The sequence below is a fragment of the Anabrus simplex genome, chromosome 2 (assembly GCF_040414725.1).
Source record: "Anabrus simplex isolate iqAnaSimp1 chromosome 2, ASM4041472v1, whole genome shotgun sequence".
Classification (NCBI taxonomy): domain Eukaryota; kingdom Metazoa; phylum Arthropoda; class Insecta; order Orthoptera; family Tettigoniidae; genus Anabrus; species Anabrus simplex.
In genome coordinates this window covers 952,736,974-952,753,355 of record NC_090266.1, presented here as the reverse complement: position 1 = coordinate 952,753,355, position 16,382 = coordinate 952,736,974, and positions in this window count along the sequence as shown.

The window sequence follows — 16,382 nt, the reverse complement described above, 5'->3', positions numbered from 1 at the left end:
GAATTAATGAAGGCAGATGCATGATTTCGAGGTATTGCAATTATTGACCAAGATCACGTGTCACGGTCATGAAAGGAAGATAGAAAACAGAAATTACTGGAGAGATATTCAGGTATATTTTCAATCAAGGGTCGATAGATTAGGATTGATACATGCTATAGATGCTATTTTGTTATTTTTTAATGAAAGTTCTTGAAGCATTTTGGTTATCACTTCCATGTAGTCGTCTCTATCAAACCTATCTGATTATTTATTTATTTATTTATTTATTTATTTATTTATTTATTTATTTATTTATTTATTTATTCACGAAGCACGAGATACAGCTACACTGAACAAATTTCACTTGCACTGTCAACAGACTATTTAACAAACGTAAACTTTCATAATAAAATATAACAAACATAACAAAATATAACAAGATCAGGTACACAGCCTACTAATAACAACTGTCCAAATCGAATACCATGAGAATGTCCATGTTCACAGCCAAGTCTTCGTGGGTCAAGATGGCGATATAATCCCTTCACATCAACTTATCTTTAAGAGACTATTTACAATATTGCGTTCTAAAATATGGATACGAGACTTGAGATTCGGCATACGCTAACACTTCTGCCGAAGCTCATTAAAAATGTAATAATAATAATAATAATAATATAAGAAGAAGAATGTAATTTCTTTAACGTCATTTCATTTCTAATAGATTTCAAGGAATTTCAGGGTTTAAGAATTGCGTCCCATAGGAGTTCCTTAAACTCTTGGTAATCAACGAAACGGAGTTGTATTCAAACACCCTCATGTCACTGATCTCAGCTAGGATCGAATCCGCTATCTTGGGAAGAGAAAGACAAAACCTATCCGAATGCGGCTCTGAGGTCGATTCACAGTAAATGCGTAAGCGTATTCAGTTAATGAACAAACATTCACAACGTCTCAGCACTTTATTGGAGAAAATGTAAAACAACCCGGTAAAACATAGGGTAGCCCTATGAATCTTGAATCTTGGAATAGGTTATCATTGCCAGTGTCAACGTTCTGACTGTCGAGTAAGACCAATGGATGTCAGATAAAAACGTTCTCTGACCTGCGATAGGTTCACACGATCTAGAGAGGATTTCAGATATAGAGTTACCGAGCAAGTTGACTGCGCCAATTGGGTCACGAAGCTGTCAGCTTGCATTCGGGAGAAAGTGGGTTCGAATCACACTGTCGGCACCTATGTAGATGATTTTCCGTGGTTTACCTTTTTTACACAAGGACCTTAATTAAGGGCACGGTGGCTTCCTTCCCTATCCCATCGTCGCCATAAGATCTGCCTGTGTCCGTGCGACAAATATATATAGGCCTATATATGTATACAGAGAGTCCTTAAAAAGGTTCCAATATTTACAGGGAGGCAGTACGCAACAAACGAAGGCAAAATAGTCCTACAAACATTGGTCGCAAACCCAGTATCTTCCGAATTATAGTCCGCTACTACTACTACTATCAATGATCACTATGTTCTAATAATTTATGGAGGATCATATGCAACAACAGACGGAAATACGTTCCTACCTAAACATTGGTCGTTAACTTACAATAATGTTGTGGTATTGTCTTATTGTGATGGGGCCCTGCCCATTTTCATCGTAGGATTAGGCGACACCTAACACGGCTCTTTCATGAACGATAGATTGGTCCGGGAGGAACAATACCTTCGCCTGCTCATTCGCCTGACCTTAATCCTTTAGATTTTTGCCTTTGGGGACATGTAAAGACCATGGTGCATGCCGTCCCTGTAAATGATGTGGATACACTACGAGAAGGCGTGTTCAGTGCCTGTGATGCAATCCGGCAACAGCCAGGGTTGTTCCAACGAATGCGTGTTTCCATACGACGTAGGGTGGAAGGCTGCATTGCAATGAATGACGGTCACATGTTGTGAGGAGTATATCAAAGACATGGTGATCATTGATGGTAGTGGCAGTGGACCATAACTCCGAAGACATTTGGTTTACAGTCAATGTTTATAGGACTATTTTTCCTTTGTTTGTTGCGTGCCGCCTCTCTGTAAATATTGTAATTGTAATCTTTTCAAGGACACCCTGTATAGTTAGTTTCATTTTTGGAAAGAACTAGAATATTTATGGGGTGTAGACATTTGTATTTTTTTCATTTTTTTTTTACAATCTGCTTTACGTCGCATTAACACAGATAGGTCTTATGGCGACAACGGGAGAGGAAAGGGCTGGTTTTAGGCCGCGTAGCTGTAAGCTTGCAATCGAACCACACCATTGGCAGTTCTGAAAGTTGTTTTCCTTGGTTTCCGATTTTCACACGAGGGAAATTCGCGGGTTGTACTATAGTTAAGACCATGGTTGCTTCCTTCCTCATCCCTCGTCGCCGCAAAACTACCTGAATTACTGAGACGTTAAACCGCTAGAAAGGAAAAGAGGTAATAATCTATGTATTTATCATGTAAGTAAAAGATTTCACTTACTGCATTATATAATGGCATGTGACCTCCGAAGAGGCTTGCTGCAAGTCTTCCGCTTTAACGCCCGTGCGACTATAAGAACGGCGCCATTCCTATGACGAATTATAATGTTCAAGACGGCACACGCCCCCTGCCCCCGAACCATCGAAGTTAATCAATGAATTTTAAAATCCCCGACCCGCCCGGAAATCAAACCCGGGACCTCTTGGACCAAGGGCCAGCACGCTAAATAATTAGTCATGGGGCTAGACTTTACTGCATTTAAATAAATAGAAAGACATATTACAACGAATACAGCCTAAGACATACTGTAGTACAGACAAACGTTCAAGAGTAGGGCCTATCAAAGAATGGGAAGAGGGGAAAACACATGAAATCTGGAGAATCTGTAACTTATTCGGTCATATCAGCGAATTTTTTCTTTACCTGTCCGGCTCCATGGCTAAATGGTTAGCGTGCTGGCCTTTGGTCACAGGAATCCCGGGTTCGATTCTCGGCAGGGTCGGGAATTTTAACCAACATTGGTTAATTTCGCTGGCATGGGGGCTGGGTGTATATTTCGTTTACACCATCATTTCATCCTCATTACGACGCGCAGGTCGCCTACGGGAGTCAAATCGAAAAGACCTGCATTTGGCGAGCCAAACATGTCCTCGAATACTCCTGACATTACAAGCCATACGCCATTTCATTTTTGTTCTTTACCCGCGCCTGTTGGAGTCCCTCCGTGGCTCAGGCGGCAGCGCGCCGGCCTCTCACTGCTGGGTTCCGTGGTTCAAATCCCGGTCACTCCATGTGAGATTTGTGCTGGACAAAATGCAGGCGGGACAGGTTTTTCTCCGGGTACTCCGGTTTTCCCTGTCATAATTCATTCCAGCAACACTCTCCAATATCATTTCATTTCATCTGTCATTCATTAATCATTGCCCCAGAGGAGTGCGATAGGCTTCGGCAGCGGCACAATTCCCATCCTCGCCGCTAGAAGGGGGCTTCATTCATTCCATTCCTGACCCAGTCGAATGACTGGAAACAGGCTGTGGATTTTCATTTTTCACCTGCGCCTGTTCGACAGTTACATGTGAATTTATAGACTACTCTAGCTTCCTACCTAAAACGTTGATGACATGTCCATGAAAGGGTGAGTTTGTCCTCATAATGGGTGGCTATTTTGTTCATACAAAGTAAATGAGGAATGTTGAAATCAACAGAGGCTGTGCAGTTTTAAAGATTTCTCACTGAAAATCACCATCAGTTAGTTTCCTCATACTACAAGATCGGTGTTCCTTGGTAGAGAATTGATTAAATATATACATTATCATCTATTTCTGAACATTATTTTAAATAAAATACGTTTGGCGATCACTCATTAAGTAGATTAATGAGAAACGAAATGGTCAAATTCTTCCTCCTCGTATAAATATTTTGCCACTAGAAATTGATTGAATTGAGTTCATTGAATTAGAACTTTCGACACCACAGCTTAACAATCCTTGTACCGTACCGTAACAATATTGAAACTTCAGATACCATCAGTTAAGTAACGATAAACGTATTTGTAATGCAGCCTGTCTGAAGTGCAAAGGAGGTATTAGTCACTTAAAACAAATTCTTTGTCAAGGAGACTTTTCATAGAGAGAATAGATTCATCTGATGGATATTGATAAAAATAACTTTATGTTCATACTACAGAAAAATGGGTTTCGTAACAAAATAGGATACTGTCCAGAACACGAAGAAGTAAAATAATTAAAGATATTTAACATTCTAAATGTTAATGAAAAGCCTTCGGATCAATGACTAAATGCGACTGTTAGTTTAGAAGGTAAGTACAAGGAAAATGATTGCATTGCCATATAGCCGTACTTGAGGTAAGAACATCCTAGTCATTCTACAACTTCTTATATAGCACATTAGTTAGCCATTTTAGACTGATACTAACGTAATAAAACAAAACTATAAAACAAATAAACAAACATAAACAAATGTAAACGATTGCAACAACTATGCTTCATAATAATAACAATTAATAAACACTAAGAACATCAAATAAAGTGAATGATGGATGGTGACAGCACCACTAACACCAGCAAAACAAGCGTTAAGGAATAAGAAGTAGAACACTGGGCTATTGCTATAGTTTCATAACATTACACAGAGATCTGCGTAAACAAAACTCACTGGCAATAAACTATTTTGTTCTAAATTGTGGTAAGTACATTCACTCAAAGAAAAAGATTGAGCGCACGGTATTGAATGTTCCTCCCATTTGATATTTTATCAGACGTCATTTTCACTATTACTAAAATATAATTCATTTTCCATGTTGATACGAACTCTTTGGATACCCATAACAAACACTATACCCTATAAGTTGAATTGTTTCTGAGAAAAGTGTACTGTAACTTACTGTACATACGGTGAGTGAAGTGCTGAAATGACAAAACTCGCAAACAGAACTTACTTTCTGGAAACCTCGTGAACTTTCAGTTCTGACAGAAATGAATTGCATGCACTTTACCTATGATTAATTCTTCTTATTCATCATCATCATCATCATCATCATCATCATCTTCTTCTTCTTCTTCTTCTTCTTCTTCTTAATAATTAGAGGCCGATAGCCAAGACCTTTGGTCCCTCAAAAGTAAATATCATAAATATTTTTCTTTCTGATAATAGTATTATGTCAGTGTAAACCAATAATAAGAGCCTTTCAATTGGAATGTACGCTGAAATACAACAGCCGCCCCCCTTCCAATACAGGGTGTAACAGTAAGATAGACTGAACTTTCAAGTCACATTGCTCACACATAGAAGAAGAAAATAGGTTATGTGGAAACGCGTCCGGAAACGATTTATTTACATGTTAGAACTCATTTTCTAAAAATCTACATAGTGCATTAATCATGGGAAACACACAAGAACAGAGCATACCAGCTTACCACGTGAATCTCTTTCTTACATGACATGTTGAAAATGCCCTCCGATAACGTGCACCAACCCGCCATCGAATTGAATCCTGGATGCGCTGATGCACACGATGAATCCAGAAATACAAAAAATCTGCTTTGAAGTATTGTATCTCACTGATAGGGAGCAAGCTATTACAGTCCCCACTTCGAGAAGCACTGGGTTATATCCCTGTTTCCGTCCATCCACATACATTTTTTTTTTTTTTTTGCTAGTTGCTTTACGTCGCACCGACACAGATAGGTCTTATGGCGACGATGGGACAGGAAAGGGCTAGGAGTGGGAAGGAAGCGGCCGTGGCCTAAATGAAGGTACAGCCCCAGCATTTGCCTGGTGTGAAAATGGGAAACCACGGAAAACCATTTTCAGGGCTGCCGACAGTGGGGTTCGAACCTACACATACATTTTAAATGAAGAAACATTATTACTAGTGTTCACCAACCGGAAACAATTTTTATTGACCATAGAAATATTGAATTTTTAACGAGTTTTCAAGTTGTTTTAATTTATTGATTGAAAGCGAGCTGTCAGATCCATTAGCGGCGAATTGAACTCTATTGCCGGTCTAGAGTATGTCTACCGCAAAACATGTTCCAGCAGACGAGCCAAGGCCGGAACAACAGGAAAGACTTTGTAGCAACTACAGTGTGGTTGAAATACACAGCCAGTGTCAGGTAAAGTGTAGAATATTCAGGTTCAGTTAGCTGAAGCGTGCTCTAGCCCAGCTTGGCAGCTTCGATCTTGGTTCAGTCCGGTGGTATTTGAAGGTGCTCAAATACTCGTGTCCATACATTTTTACTTGCACGTAAAAAACTACGGTGGAACAAAATTCCGGCACTAAAAGTAGTTAGTGGGACGTACAAACCAATAACATTATTAACAGGGTGCTTTAGCCTCAGACGGAGTCCGGCCGCACGGTGTAGGGGGAAATGCGTTCGCCTGTCACCCGGCGGCCCCGGGTTCGATTCCCAATTGGGACAGGGGGTCTTTAATTGTGAATGATTAATATCCCTGGCCTGGGGACTAGGTGTTTGTGTTGTCCTTAACCTTCCTTTCCTTACATTCAACACTCTACACTTCCGCAATTCCACTTACACGCAGGTTTCTATCATATGGTGAAAGTAGTAGCAAAAGATCTACAGAGGTCGACGCCACGAGCAAATATCATTTTATTAAAAAGAAAAGCCTCAAAAGGAAGAGTCCAGTTGATGCAGAAATTTTAACGAAATTAATTTATTCAGGAAATTAATTAAACTATATGACAATTATCGTAACATTAGCTATTATGGCCGAAGAGAAGAACAATATTGAATCCAAGTAGTCTGGTAGTTGTCGCAGAGAATAGTACGCAACTATTTTAGTTCCGATGTACTTATGTAGGCTCTCACAGTCAGCTAAACAATATCTAGAGAGAGTTTTCCCGTTTTCCTGCTTTGTCTAACTTATTTTAATATGTTTAAGCCTCCCAAACTTCGATAAGATGTGGACTGTAAGCTGGAGTATAGTCGGCTCCACTTGTTTAATGTCTCATGCAGACTAGCCCACAACAATTTTGAAAGAAGTGTGATCAGCATTTTGCAGAAGTGCCAGCTGAGTTAATAAAGAAGATAGAAGGAATAGTTCTACTCTTCACATGCAGAAGCACTTCACTTAAGACACTGTTCGTCAGTTCTCGCGTTGCGGCTTTTACTTGGACGTTCTAATATGTATGAGGTTGACTGACACTTTGGTTTGGCCATGATAGTACGATTCTATACAAATAATAATATTAATATTAATAATAATAATAATAATAATAATAATAATAATAATAATAATAATGAATGCCTCTGTGATGTAGAGGTTAGTGTGATTAGCTGCCACACCCGGAGGCCCGGGTTCGACTCCCGGCTCTGCCACGAAATGTGAAGAATTGTAGGAAGGCTGGAACGGGGTTCTCTCAGCCTCGGAAGTTCAACTGAGTAGAGGGGGTTCGATTCTCACCTCAGCCATCCTTGAAGTACTTTTCCGTGGTTTCCCACTTCTCCTTCAGGCAAATGCCGGGACGGTACCTAACTTAAGGTCACGACCGCTTCCTTCCCTCTTCCTTGTCTATCCCTTCTAATCCTCCCATCCATCCCCCCACAAGGACCCTGTTCAGTTTAGCAGGTGAGGCCACGTGGGCGAGGTACTGGTCCTCTCCTCCTTCCCAGTTGTATACCCCGACACAAAGTCTCACGCTCCACGACACTGCCATTGAGGCGGTAGATGTGGGATCCCTCGCTGAGTCCGAGGTAAAAACCAACCCTGGAGGGTAAACGGATTATGAAAGAAAGAAAGAAAGAAAGAAAGAAAGAAAGAAATAATAATAATAATAATAATAATAATTTATTGCTATCATTTCATTTTAGAAACCTAAACCATCATTTTTAAGGTTGAGTGAACTTAATGTGTGTTTGAATTCTGTCTGATAATCTACTAATTATTCTGGTGAGTTTCTTTACAACTTGCTTTACATCGCACCGACACATGTAAGTTTTATAGCGACAGTGGGATAGGAAACGGATGGTTTGAGAAGGAAGAGGCCGTAGCCTTAATTATGGTACAGCTGGTGTGAAAATGGGTAACTGCGGAAAACCACCTTCGGGGCTGCCGACTGTGGAGTTCGAACCCACTATATCCCGAATGCAAGCTCGCAGCTGCGCGACACTAACCGCACGCCCAACTCTCTCGGTTCTGGTGAGTTTATCTATATTAAATTGGTCGTAGGATTGGGAAAAGGTACCCTCCCAACATACTGTTGGAGGTGAAATAGAACAAGCAAGATTGAAATTTTACGTTTTGTGATCATAAAAATCACGAGACTTACAGTGTTACACAGAATCAAATCTAATGACATGTCATTTCTCCAGTTAAAACTCACCCATTCATTGACCGGGAGTCGATCCGAAGTCCCCTTGCTAAGAAGGTAATAACAAAGTCACTTTGTTTGCACATCGGAACAAGGAATGACAAGTTTATATACGGAGAGCCATTTTGTGGCAGATTCGAAACCAAATGTACTGAAGAGCAAAGGCAGACGTCGTGTAATCAGAACTTAATCTCTAAGCTACTCTGGCTGGTTACTATCAATTGAAACTACCGAGCGAGTTGGCCGTGCGGTTAGAGGCGCGCAGCTGTGGGCTTGCATTCGGAAGATACTATCGGCAGCCCTGTGTTTTCCCTGGTTTTTCATTTTCACACCAGGCAAATCCTGGAGCTATAACTAAATTAAAGCCACGGCCGCTTCCTTCCCATTCCTAGCTCTTTCCTGTCCCATCGTCACCATAAGACCTATCTGTGTCGGTGCGACATAAAACCAATTGTAAAAAAACTGTACAATTCAAACTACAGCAATGTTAATTGTAACTTTAGAAATGTAAATTGTAAGATATAATTGTAGGGCATTTTGTGTAAAGTCACCGAAGTCTAATTGTAGGTCCAGTGTGTCTGAGAATAGGCAATAATAATAATAAGAGAAACGGTAAGAATTTTCACTGATTATGGAAAATAACACCGGCTCCACAATGGGGTAACATTAAAAGTAGTGACTCGAAAAAGAGATTAAATGTTTGTCTCCAGCAACATTATATTTAAATACAATTGTAATTTTGTCTGTACACTCTATTCTTTTACCTCACACTTCTTTTTCTCTCGAATTGGGTACACAATTGTCGAAAGTAGGTTCGGTTCAATTTTTACTTGTTTGCTTGTTTGTTTGTTTGTTTGTTTGTTTGTAACATAAACTGAAAAGGGCTTTACAAAATATTCTGGAAACTCGTAATTTAAATTTGGGGACAGCCGAGTTGTACGTTAGGGTATACACCATTATTATTTGATTGTATACAGTGGTGTGGTAGTATTAAGGGGCTTAAACAGGAAATATAATAAATTTCTAAACATCAGCTGTATTGAAATCTACACATAATACAAGTTGTGCAAAATATAATTTCCTATTTTCGTGCTTGATGCCTTTTTAACGCACGAGGAAAAACTGAGTAATTCGTGATTATTACACTTTTCACAAAATTCACGAATAGTATAACTTGTAGCAAACTAAAGCAAACGATGAACCGGGTAGCACTGTAATACGTACAATACATATGTTGTTGAAAGAGTCATTTGAAGTATTAGGCACTTTCAACGCTCACTCTCATTTATAATGCATCACATCAAAATTAGTGAGCTCGAAAATGAGATTAATTATGTAACATTAATGGAAATGTTTAAAGTATTCTTGAATGTTGTACATTATATATGATGAACAACCTAATTTTAATTTTTGTGTTGATAACTCCAAAATTAAATTACATGGTACTCAAATATAATTTAATGCTACAGCCTATTTCTCTACATATATTTAATTATTTAAACACTAATTCAAAGACTGCTAGAGTATATAATTCCCCTCTCTCTCTCTCTCTCTCTCTCTACTTGCATCATCCACCTGTAATACATTTTATTATTATTATTATTATTATTATTATTATTATTATTATTATTATTATTATTATTATTATTATTGACGGCTCCGTAAGAGAACGGACAGAGTCATGACCTCTAGGCTACGAATTCGATTTATGGCCAGCTCGAGGCCTTAAGCCACGTCTGGTTAATTCCTATGGCTCGATGTCTGAGTATTTATGTTAACCCTCATTCGGGAGATGGTGGGTTCGAATCTCACCGTCGCGACGTAATCCCTGAAGATGGTTTTCTGTGTTTTCCCATTTTCACTTGGCATATGCTGGGGCTGTACATTAATTAAGGCCACGGCCGCTTCTTTCCAACTCCTAGGCCTTTCCTATCCCATCGTCGCCATAAGACCTATCTGTGTCGGTGCGACGTAAAGCCACTAGCAAAAAAAAAAAAAAACAATCTAAGCAGACCCATACTTCCGTCGCCGAAAACCTTCGATGTGTACTGCGACGTTAAATCAATAGTAAAAAAGAAATAAAAAGGTTCATTGCAATTTGCACCTCTTCATATAGACACAAAATGCCGCACTACCAACCATAACAGAAACCCACAGTAGTGGAAACTTCCCTCCACATAAGTTTGGCATCAGGAAGGGCACGCGGTGGTAAAACAGGACCAAATCCAGAAGTGCAACATTGCAATCGTGACCTTATTAGGATGAGGGGAAAATGGAGGGGCAAGATGATGGTTATATATACAGTATATATAATTCGCTGGGGCCATCAAGGACCACGTTAAGTCTTGTTGCATTTGACACTGAACTTGGCCTTCTTTAGAGCCCAAATTTCCCTCATTCTTTGTGAGTGGGCCTGCTTACGCTCCTCTGTCCAAGGGGCACCGTGTCTCCTCTTCGGTTCCTCGTCTCGGTTTAGCCCATTCGTCAATATTTTCTTGCGGAAGAGATCTCTGTTAAGGGCGTCTTCAGCTGAGATATGTAGCATTTGCAGGTCTTCTTTGGTATTTCTAAACCGGGGAATTGTGGTTTTGGGGTTTGAATCAAAAAAGTGAAAGATTTCTTTATTTAACTTTCTTCCGTCCATTCTTTTCAGATGACCGTAAAATCGTGCCCGTCTTTTTCTGATTGTGTCGGTAGTCTATTTCTCTGTAGACTTCCCCGTTGGATCTCTTTTGATGGATTCCATTTCTGTACTTTGATCCCAAGATTCCTCTCACAATTTTGCGTTCTTTTTTCTCCAGTTCTTCAAGGAGTCCTTTGTTGGCATTTAGAGACAGGGTTTCGGCTGCATATAGAACTACTGGCTTCAGAACTGTTTCATAGTGACGTATCTTGGTGTTTTGGGAAAGGCATTTTTGTTGTAGATTGTGCGGGATGTTTGGTAGGCGTACTCGCTCCTGAAGTGCTTCTTTGTCCAGTCCATTTTTCATGATGATCTCACCCAGGTATTTGAATTTGTCTACTCGGGTGATGTCCCCGTATTTCGTATGGAGTTTTGGTGGGGCCTCTTTGATGTTAGTCATTACTTCTGTTTTCTCAAACGATATCTGCAAACCAGTTTGTTCGGCAATTTCCTTTAAAATTTCAACTTGAGCTCTAGCGGTTTCTATGTCGTTTGAGAGAACAGCAATATCATCGGCAAATGCTAAACAGTCTGTTGCGATCCCCTTGGATTTGGTTCCTATTCTCAATGGACTGTAGTTGGTTTCCTGTAATCTCACCCGCCAGGTTCTGATGATCTTTTCAAGAACACAGTTGAAGAGTATCGGGGATAGTCCAACACCTTGTCAGACTCCTGTTTTGATCTCAAAGGAATGCGAGAGACATCCGTGGAACTTCACCTTGGATTTTGTATCGGTCAGGGTGGCTCTAATTAATGCCAGCAGTTTCAAATCAACTCCAAATTCATTTAAGATGTTTAGCAGGACTTCCCGGTCAATGGAGTCGTACGCTTTCTTAAAGTCCACAAAGACAGACACATACTGCTTTGACCTTAGTGTACAATATCTGATGATCGTTTTGAGATTTTGGATCTAGAGCTGTTGAGCGACCTTTTCTGAACCCTCCTTGGTATTCACCTATTTGATGTTCGATTTGTGCTTCCAAACGCTCCAGGATGGCAAGTGATAGAATTTAGTAAGTCACGGATAGCAAAGATATTCCTCTGTAGTTGTTGATGTTCTTAATGCTGCCTTTTTTGTATAATGGATGGATCAAAGCTATTTTCCAATCTTCGGGTAGGGTCTCCTTGTTCCAAATTTCTTCTATTTGCTTTTGCAAGATATCAAGTGATTCCTCTGGGGCATATTTCCATAGTTCTGCTACTACCGAGTCTTCCTCCGGCGCTTTGTTATTGTTGAGACGGGCAATGTGGCGCTTGATTTCATCTCTGTCGGGTGGTCTGGAATCTGTGTACCTGAGTAAGGGTTCCTTGGTCTCAATGGGGCTTTGCGGTTTAGAGCAATTAAGTAAATTCTTGAAGTAATCTGCCAGAATGCTGCAATTTTCTTCATTTGACGTCGCCAGTGTGCCGTCCTTTCGCTCAAAGCATAGAGATGGTGGTTTATATCCAGTGAGTTTGCGTTTGAAGGCTCTGTAGTACTCTCTGCTTTCATTCTTCCTAAAGTTTTGTTCTATCTTTTCAATGAGAGATTTTTCGTATTTACGTTTCTCAGTTCTGAACACCCTAGCTGCTTGGGCACGTTGGGTTTTGTAGGTTTCCCAATCATTTTCTGATTTCGTAGAGTAGTACTGTTTCCACGCATTGAGTCTTTCTTGGAGGACTGATTCGCAGGTACCATTCCACCAGGCATGCTTTTTGCTTGTCTTGATTTCTGCAACGTCCTTGGCGGCCTCAACAAGGAGACTATTGGTGTTGTTAAAGTCACAGTCATTTGGTCTAGCCTTCTCCTGGAACTCCTCGACCCATTGCCGAAGTTTGTCATTGTCGAAGCGTGTGATCTGTTTGGTTGTCTTCCTTGTGTTTGCGGGAATTGGTTTGTATTTGATAAGAGACATATAGTGATCTGAGGCCACGTTGATGCGTTTCTTTACCTTGACATTCATAATCTCAGGGCTGTTTCTCCTGGAGATTGCAACATGATCAATTTGGAACTCTCCGAGAGTTTGAACGGGAGAACGCCAAGTCATTTGCTTTCTGGGTAGATGGCGAAAGTGGGTCGACATAACCTGCAGGTTGTGATTTTCGCAAATGGACACCAGTCTTTTGCCATTGTGATTGGTTCTTTTGTGAGCAGGGTAATTTCCTATAACTTTCTTGTACTTCTGTTCACGACCTAGTTGGGCATTGAAGTCACCCAAAAGAAGCTTGACATGGTGTTTGGGGATTTTGTTTAATTTTTCATCCAGTAGGTCCCAGAAATTATCAACTTCGTCTGGATCAGACTTGTTCTTATCCTTTGTAGGAGCATGTGCATTAAGTAGGGCGTAGGTTTTGTTCGCGCATTTAATTGTGAGTATAGGCAATCTGTCATTCACAAATTCGAAATTTGCAACCGATTTAAAGATCTTGGTTCTAACAGCAATTCTAAGCACCACAGCTCCATTGAGGATTCCTCTTTGCGCTTTGCTCTTGAAAAATCGGTAGCCTTCGGATTCAAAAATCTCTTCATCTGGGTACCTTGTTTCCTGTAGGGCCATTATGGATATTTGATTTTCGTGAAGAGCTTTGGTGAGGGTTTTCAGCTTGCCGCTTTGTGTAAGTGAATTTATGTTGAAAGTTGCTAGAAAGGTTTTAGATATTGGCCTGAGTTTTTGACTCTTCGGGGTACACCGAGACGCTCCGACTCGTCTCTTGCATGATGTCGAGTCTCCCCCAGAATTCGAACGAAACTCGTGCGCCGTGGCGTTCACGATGAGGGATTTATCCGAAGATTTACCCCCTGGGGTATGTTTCTTGAAATGTTGTGCCATCATGCTTTTTGACTTGACTTTGCTTTGTACGGGTACCCATCCTTATACAATTAGGGTTGTTAGCCCTACAGGTTGCCTCAAGATGTTTTCTGGCTTCTGGTCATTTACCAGTCCTCGCAGTAACCCTGGCAAGGGACCAGTGTTTTTCACGGTGGTATTTTATTTCCCTACTACCCTCTGACTCTGCTGGCGGCAGAGCCAGCGAGCTTCCCCAATTCCAATGGGACGCGCCCGATGGAGGTAACTGGTAAATCCCCACACGGGGATGATGGTTATTATTATTATTATTATTATTATTATTATTATTATTATTATTATTATTATTATTATTATTATTATTATTATTATTATTGCCACCTAGGGCCTTAGCATTAGCAGATTCTTGTACTTATTTGTTGGCTGGTACCCGTTGCAATAGTGCCAAAAGGTAATTTTACAAGGAATGCAAGTGGGTGCGTGGATTGGATCACGGAAGATACTGGGTTTGAATCCCACTGTCGGCAGCTCTGAAGATGGTTTTCCGTGGTTTCACATTTTCACACCAGGTTGTACATTAATTAAGGCCACGGTCGCTTCCTTACCCCTTCTACACATTTCCTATCCCATTGTCGCCGTAAGACCTATCTGTGTAGGTGGGACGTAGAGCAGCTTGTAAAAAAAGGAGTAAGTGATATTCGGGTAAGGAGAGATAACGAGGAAGAGATAGCAGATTATATACTTGACGGGTGTTAAAAGGGGAAGGGCAGCTTATAGGGTAGGACTGTATATCAGGAATACTACTATTGCATGCAACATAGTTTCTGTTAGGCACGTAACTGAGCGAAGGATGTTGGTAGATTTGGCGGTTGGAGGAATTAGGACGAGGAGTGTCTCAGTGTATTCACAATGTGAGGGTGCAGACGAGGATTAAGTTGACAAGTTTTATAAAGCATTGAGTGACATCGTAGTCAGGGTCAACGGCATGGATAGGACAGTGTTAATGGGCGATTTCAATGTGAGAGTTGGAAGTAGAACTGAAGGATATGAAAGGGTGATTGGTAAATGTCCAGCGTTTGCTGGACTTCTGTGCTAGTATAGGTTTAGCAGTTACCAATACGTTCTTCAAGCATAAGGCTGTTCACCGCTACACACGGCAGGATAGGGGCACAAGATGAATGAACACCTACAACCTGTTTTCCAGTCATTGACCGGGTCAGGGATGGAATAAATGAAGCCCCTATCTTGCGGCGAGGATAGGAATTGTGCCGGCTGCCGAGGCCTGTCGCACTCCTCTGGGGTAATGATTAATGACTGACAGATGGAATGAAATGATAGTGGAGAGTGTTGCTGAAATGAAAGATGACTGGGAAAACCGGAGTACCCGGAGAAAAACCTGTCCCGCCTCCGCTTTGTCCACCACTAATCTCACATGGAGTGACCGGGATTTGAACCACGGAACCCAGCGGTGAGAGGCCGACGCGCTGCCGCCTGAGCCATGGAGGCTCTCACGCGTACAAGATCTGTAAGAGAATATCTTAACCGACTTCGAATTCAGGAAGTTTGTTAAGAATGTACGGATTTTTCGGGGATCATTCGATGATACAAACCACTATCTGATCTGTTGTGAACTAAGTATCTCTAGGTCTAGGATAAAGAAGGTGTAATCTGTCTGAAAACGAATAAGGGTATAAAATTTCCAGGACGAAGAAATTAGACAGTAGTACATGAATATGATTATTGAGAAGTTTCGAACAGTGGACAGTAAGCAGGTTCAGGATATAGAAAGAGAATGGGTGGCATACAGGGATGCTGTAGTAGAAACAGCAAGGGAATGCCTAGGAACGACTGTGTATAAAGATGGTAAAAAAGCTAACATCTTAGTGGAATGATGAATTGACAGCAGCTTGTAAACGTAAAAAGAAGGCTTATCAGAAATGGCTCCAAATAAGGGCTGATGCAGACAGGGAATTGTACGTAGATGAAAGAAACGGAGCGAAACAAACAGTTGTAGAATCCAAAAAGAAGTTGTTGGAAGATTTTGGCAATAACCTGGAAAGACTAGGTCAAGCAGCAGGGAAACCTTTCTGGACAGTAATAAAGATTCCTAGGAAGGAGAGAAAAAATAAATGGACAGTGTTTTGGGCAATTCAGGTGACTCATAATAGATCCCAAGGAATCACTGTACAAGTGGATGGAATATTTTGAACATCTTCTCAACGTAAAAGGAAATCTTTGCTGGTGGTGTCGCGTACAACCAAGCTCATGGGAAGGAGGAAAATGATGTGGGTGAAATTACACTTGCAAAGCAAAGCAAAGTCATCTCCGTACAGGCCATGAAGGCCCTTGGAGCGGTGGAAGGTAAAGGCTTCCACTATCCGTAACCTCGGCACTTGATAGGGTTGAGTGGTTATCTTTACGCCCGGCCGCCTTTGCCCCCAGGAATTAACCTGGTACTCATTTTTGGTGTAGGCTGAGTGAACCTCACGGCCATATGCACCTCCGGAAGTGGAAGTCTCATTTCTTAAATTTTACGACTTCCTGACGGGGATTCGAACCCACGTCCTTCCGGGC